A 7,294-nucleotide genomic window follows, 5' to 3' on the forward strand; every position below is an offset into this window, starting at 1 on the left:
ATATGGGGGGCACTATAAATGGAGTACAATTGTCCTAATCCTTCAATTGTCTCAGAAATGATACATTAATAATTTACGTTAGACTCTAATAAATCAAGGAAGAATATTGTAAATTCTAAGCAAACACTAACAACAATGTAGAAGCATTTTAACAAGAAAATCTAAGCTGAGGGAAAATGTAATAAAAATATTTGCTAAAAAAGAGTTTTAAGAAAGTAGAACAAGTGTGAAATTGAAAGCACACATTAAAATGATAGATTTAAACACTAACATATTATGAATTTATTTACATTTAAATTAACTAAACATTCTAATTAAAAGAAAAAACTGTAAGACTGATTAAAAATCCATATATCTTAATAGAGATAAATTTTAAATGTAGAGACAAAAGATACTGAGATTTATTGGGTCAAAAATATATAGGATGTAAAAACTAACTTTAAAAATCAGATATAACTATGCTAATATACAAAGTAGTTATTAGAGATAAGAAACATTACTAAAGTTAAAGAGGGAAGCTTCATAATGATAAAACATTCAAATCCACAAGGACAGTTTCACAATTCTCAATCTGTAAGTGCATAATAATATAGCTTCAAAATATGTAAAGCAAAAATTGAGTATCATAAAAGGAACAATAAACAAATCCACAATTATAATGGGAGACATTTTAACACACCTCCCTCAGGAACTGATAAAACAAGAATTCAAAATATTAAAAAATCACATCAAAAAAGATATAGAATATCCTTTCAAAAGTGACCTAAGTAATATGTCTTTAATATTTCAAAGAAGAGTAACAGAGTAAACATTCTTTTCAAGTGCACAAAGAATATTTACCAATATTGACTAACAGTGGGTCATAAGGGAATTCTCAATGAAATTCAAAAGGATTAAAATCACACATTGTATGTTTTCTGAGCACAGTGGAATTAAGCAGGCATTGACAAAGAAGAACAACTTGAAAATCTCCACACATCTGCAAATCAAGCAATGCATTTTATATAATCCCATGGGTCAAAGAAAGAATTACACTAGAAATTAAAAAATACTTTGAGCTACATGATAATTTAAATACGGCATTTCAGAACATGTGGGATTAAATAAAAGGCATACATAGAAAAAGAGTCTTAAATAAATATATCAGAAAAGAACAAAGTGTGAAAATACATGATGTATCTTTATCAAGAGTTGGGGGAAAAATTAAACTCAAGGAATGTAGTAGAAATACTTTAGTTAAGGTAAGATCAGAAAATAATAAAATGGAAAGCATACATACAATATAGAAATCAACAAAGGCAAAAATTAATTCTTTGAAAATTGACAAAACTCTGGCAAAACTAATAAAGGGGAACAGAAGGAGAGAAGACGGGGTCCTGGAGGAGGAGGAGAGAGGAGGAGGAGAAAGGAGGGGAGGAGAAGAATAAAAGGTACATATTATCCAGAATGAAAAATGGGACAAATCAGATCTTACAGTCATTAGAAAGACAATATTATATCATAAACAAATCCATGCCTTACTTAAACAACTCAAATAAAATGAAAACTCCAATAAACATCTAATTTAGCAAAACTGACAAAAGAAAAAAAAGAAAATCTGAATAATTCTTAGTATATTAAATACACTGAGAATGTAATTTAAATAATTCCTCTACAGAAATCTCCACGCTCTTATGGCTGTGCTAATGAGATCATTCAGACATTTAAGGGAAAGCAGACACAATGCTGCACAAATGTTCACAGAAAATAGGAAAAGTAGAAATATATATTACTTAATTTTATAAGGTTAACATAAATTTGATACTAACATCTGGCAAAGACAATAGAAAAGAAAATTACAGGACAACCTCAGTTCTGACTATAAATAAGCAATCCTAAGCAAAATATTAACAACTGAATCCAGCAATATTTAAAAATATGAATAGATCCAAGGCAAGTTGGATTTACTCTAAGAATGCAAAAAAAGCATTCAATAAAATTCAATATCCATTCATAATTATGAAATATTAATATGTTAGACATGGAAGAGAAAGTCCTTTTACTTATAAAGTGTATCAATAAAATATATACAATACATATCATATACTATTTGAAATAGTGAAAGCTCTTCCCCTGAATTAAAAAGTGAGTAGTCATGGATGCCTGATATCACCACTTCAATTCAGCATCTCTCAGCTCTGTTGGGTTATTAGTCAATCTAATAACCCAATAGAATTAAATTAAAATGTAAGTACTGAAAAGGAAGAAAAAAAACTTTCACTTTTCACAGATTACATGATTATGTATGTAGAAAATCCAAAGATTCTAAAGATTAATTAGGTTAATTAATAAGTGAATGCAGCAATATCACTGGACACAAGTTGAATATGCAAAATAATCAACTCTAATTTTATATATTAGCAAAAACAATTAAATAATAAAAATTGTCTTGCACTCTAGCATCTCATACATGCACATTAAACACTTAGGAATAAATCTAACAAAACATATGCAAGACCTCTCCAATGAAAAGTAGCAAACATGACTTAGGGAAGTTAAAGAAAATCTATGTAAATATACAATGTCCATGTATTTGAAGACTAAATATTGTAAGGAAATTAGTCTCTTCTCCCAAAATTGGTCTGAAGATTCAGTGCAAATCACCACAGAAACCTCAGCAGGCATTTTTATGTAGATTGACAACCTGATTCTAAAATTTATATGAAAATTCAAATGGCCAAGAACAGACAAGAAAATATTGAAGAACAAGAACAAAACATACTTACAAATATCAAGATTTTTATAAAGCTATAGAGCTTAAGATAGTGTGATATTAGTATGAGGAAGAAAAACAGTAAAACTGAACAGAAAGCTTAGAAATAGATCCATATATATGCATATACATACATACATATACATATGTATACATATATGAAATCACTTGATTTATGACAAAGGTGACTGACTTCAGAGCAATGGAGAAAGGATTTTTTCCATCAACTATGAGTCAGTTGGACAAGCATCTGAAAAAAATAAATCTTCAATCCTAATCCATACCATATGCAAAAATTAATTGCAGATGCAGCATAGACCTAAATGTGAAAGGTAAAACAAGAAAGCTTTTACATTTTAAAGAAAGAAAATATCTTCATATTCCTTGGGGTAGAAAAGATTTCATCAACAGGATACAAAAAAAGCAATGAATATAAATAAAAGATTGATAATTTTAACTGTATTAAAATTAAGCACTTACATTCATCAAGAGATACCATTAAGAGAGTCAGAAACCAAGTCATAAAATGGAAGAAGATAATTGCAATATACATAGTTGGCAAAAGATTTATGTACAGAATACAAAAAGGACTCCTCCAAATAATATGAGCCCAAAAGCAAACTAGGAGAAAGACCTGAACTGGAATATCACAATTAAGAAATCCAAATTTTCAATAAACATGTGACTAGGTACTCATCATTCATCAAAGACATGCAAATAAAAACCAAAATAAAATACCAGAAATGCCTATTTTTAAAAGAGTAATAACAATATTTGGTGCAGAACCATGGAACAATGGAAAATTTTAGAATTTGCTGTTGGTACTGTATGTCAGTGTGCCAGTTGGGATGTATTTGTCCCCCAAAACTCCACGTTCTTTGATGCAATCTTGTGGGGACAGTTGCATAAGTGTTGATTAGATTGGAATTCTTTGAGTGTTTCCATGGAGATGTGACTCAATCAACCGTGAGTGAAATATTTGATTGGATAATTTCCATGGAGGTGTTTCTCTGCCCATTCAGGGTGGGTGTTAATTGGATCACTGGAATTGTATAAAGGAGTTCACGGACACGAAGGACCTCAGAGCAGCTGTGAGTGACATTTTGGAGAGTAACTGAGAGAGACATTTTGAAGATGGCCATTGAAAGCAGACTTTTGCTCTGGAGAAGCAAAGAGAGGACAAATGCCCCAAAAGCAACATTTTGAAGAACCCACAGGAACTGAGAGAGGAGCTAGAACACAACCCGGGATCAGCAGGTGCCAGCCATGTGCCTTCCCAGCTTAGAGAGCTTTTCCTGGATGCCACTGGCCTTGCTTCGATGAAGGCACCCAAATGTTGATGCCTTACCTTGGACATTTTATGGCCTTAAGACTGTAACTGTGTAACCAAATAAGCCCCCTTTATAAAAGCTGATCCATTTCTGGTATTTTGCTTAACAGCAGCATTAGCAAACCAGAACAGTCAGTAAAACTACTTTGATACACTAGCAGTATCTACTAAAGCTACTGGCAATATCTACATATATGCCCTGATACAGCATTTCTACTCCTTAGTATATTCCCAATATAAATGCATGCATATTTTCACAGAAAGACATCCATAAGAACATTTATAGCAACATTATTTGTAATAATCTCACACTGAAAACAAATCAAATGTCCATCAACATTTGAATGCATAGATACATTGTGTCATATTATGCAACCCAATAAAGATTTGAAAATTAATGAACTTCAGGCAACATACATATATACAACATAGATAACCTGAGAACAATGTTGAGCAAAAGAACCAGACATAAGACAACCCACACTTTATAAATTTTAGTGGCCAGCAAAACAATGTCATGATTTTAGAAATGGAGAGGAATTGACTGACAGGGGCACAGGCTTTTATTTATCAAAATTAATCTAGCTGTACACACACTTTCTTCATTTTTCTGTAAGTATATATTAAAAGTTTATTTAAATAAAAAACAAACCAAAATTTAAGAAATTTCATAAAATTTTGACAGTAACATATGTAATTCTAAATTATTGGAGTTATATTCTGATAAATGGTGGGAGATTTGGGGGTCATTGGACCCCTTAAACTCACTCTTTCTCCACTCTTCTCTTGGTCTTGCTCTGTTGACCACCAAACACCACATAAAAAGCTACAACGTCCTACTTCTTGTGAAAGCTGGTGAGCTCTTGCACTCTTTCCCCAGGGGAACCTTTTACAAGATAACAGAGTGGAATTATTAGGTGAGAGGTTGAAGAAAACTCTAGAAGACTTCTCATCACTGTTTCATCCTTTCTTTCTGCCATGACTCCTGGAGTAGTCAAGCCAGACTGGAGGAGGTTTCACTGGCACCAGGGTGTCTTTTACTTGGGAGGTGTCTTTGCCTCTTGATAATTAAAGGAGGCCCAAGATGAGCCCCGAAAAGAAGGGATGATGGGTAGCTGCTCTGGGCTGACTTTCTCAGATTTATGAAAAAGCACTTGGATCATGAGATTGCTGCTTCTCTTGCCCGTCTCAGCATCCCCAGGCAGGAAAGCAGAGAGTTGGAGCATCCCATGATAGTAGCTCCTGATACCCAGCGAAGGCTGGTGTTTGGAAAGCTGCAGCCCCAGATGAGCAGGAGAAGCCTCATCAAAAGACCCTAAGTCTGGAGACCTGATCAACAAAAATGGAAAGTCTGAAGCTCCTTTTCCTCATGCTAGAATAAAAGCAACAAAATGTCAGCATGAAGAGTTGCAAGTACTGACAACTGCTCTCCTTGACATTGTCAATTGCTTGATTTAACCAAAAATATGTGTGAACAGTGTCCCTACTTGAATATCTTGGCTCTCCAGTGGGCTGATAGTGGAGACCTGTTCCCAGGGCAGAGTGATCCCACTTGGACTGTACCCTCCCACCCTCCTTCCTTCACAACATTTAATTCCTGACAGGCATTTGATACAAAGAAACCATGCACCCATCCTGCCCCTGTCTACATGTGGCGAGACTGCATGATCCAAGCTGGGCATATCAGAAGCTGATTTCCAGATAATGGACGCAGGGCTGAGTGAGATTTGATACTGAGGTTTTATAGTGAAATTTTGGATAAAGCTCTGCTATATAAAACTCAGGAAGTGTGCCTCCTTTTTCTTTAATTATATAGACTTGGAAGTAGAGAAACATGGTCTACAGAGAAGGAGGGAAGTAAGAATGATATAGAGTGCTTGCTTCGGCAGCACATATACTAAAATTGGAATGATACAGAGATTAGCATGGCCCCTGCGCAAGGACAACACACAAATTCATGAAGCATTCCATATTTTTCTAATGTGAACATTGCTGGGGGAGATTGTAGGGGTGTTGGGCTTCCCCCCCCTTGATGGTTGCTGATGTGCTCACAGACATTGGGGACTGGTGGTTTGATGGGCTGAGCCCTCAATCATGGGACTTGCCCTTGGGAAGACTGTTACTGCAAAGGAGAGGCTAGGCCTGCTTATAATTGTGCCTAAGTGTCTCCTCCTGAATGCCCCTTTGTTGCTCAGATGTGGCCCTCTCTCTCTAGCTAAGTCAACTTGGCAGCTGAAATCACTGCCCTCCCCCCGACATGGGATCTGACACCCAGGGGTGTAAATACCCCAGGCAACATGGAATATGACTCCCGGGGAGGAATCTAGACTCAGCATCGTGGGATGGAGAACATCTTCTTGACCAAAAGGGGGATGTGAAAAGAAATGAAATAAGTTTCAGTGGCTGAGAGATTCCAAAAGGAGCTGAGAGGTCACTCTGTTGGGCACTCTTACACACAATATAGACAACCCTTTTAGGTTCTAATGAATTAGAACAGCTAGCAGTCAATACCTGAAACTATCAAACTACAACCCAGAACCCTTGAATCTTGAAGACGATTGTATAAAAATGTAGCTTATGAGGCGTGACACTGTGATTGGGAAAGCCATGTGGATCACACTCCTCTTTGTCCAGTGTATGGATGGATCAGTAGAAGAAAGGGGGCAAAAAAAAAAAAAAAAAAAAAAAGCACCCAGTGTTCTGTTTTACTTTAATTGTTCTTTTTCACTTTAGTTTTTATTCTTATTACTTTTGTGTGTGTGATAATGAAAACATTCAAAAATTAATTTTGGTGATGGGCGCATAACTATATGGTGGTACAGTGAACAATTGATTGTATGCTTTGTATGACTGCATGGTATGTGAATATATCTCAATAAAATTGAATTAAAAAAAAAAACTTGCCATAGGTTCTGTATTAGTTTGGGTTCTCTAGGGAAACAGAATCAATGAGAGGTGTCTCTGACTATAAAATTTGCAAAAGTGACTCACGCAACTGTGGGTATGCAACTCCAAGGAAGATGTCTGATGAACTCGTCAGAAAACGAACCGACAACTTCGACGGACTCCTCAGGAAACACTTCACTGGGCAGCCGAAGAAAAAGTGAGGATCCTCTATCTGTCTTGCTTATAAGTCTTCAACTGATTAATCGGATTAAATCCAGCCAATTGCATTCTCTCATTGTGGAAGACATGCCCTTTGGTGAGTCATC

At 35.3% G+C, this 7,294-nt stretch overlaps 1 non-coding gene across 1 annotated transcript; it reads left to right on the forward strand.

The window, feature by feature from the left end:
• Positions 1 to 5,955: 5,955 nt before the first annotated feature.
• Positions 5,956 to 6,059, forward strand: LOC119511025. The gene has a single exon (XR_005212116.1). It is a non-coding gene; the product is annotated as a U6 spliceosomal RNA (small nuclear RNA).
• Positions 6,060 to 7,294: the final 1,235 nt, after the last annotated feature.

This window comes from Choloepus didactylus, chromosome 15 (genome assembly GCF_015220235.1).
Source record: "Choloepus didactylus isolate mChoDid1 chromosome 15, mChoDid1.pri, whole genome shotgun sequence".
NCBI lineage: Eukaryota > Metazoa > Chordata > Mammalia > Pilosa > Megalonychidae > Choloepus > Choloepus didactylus.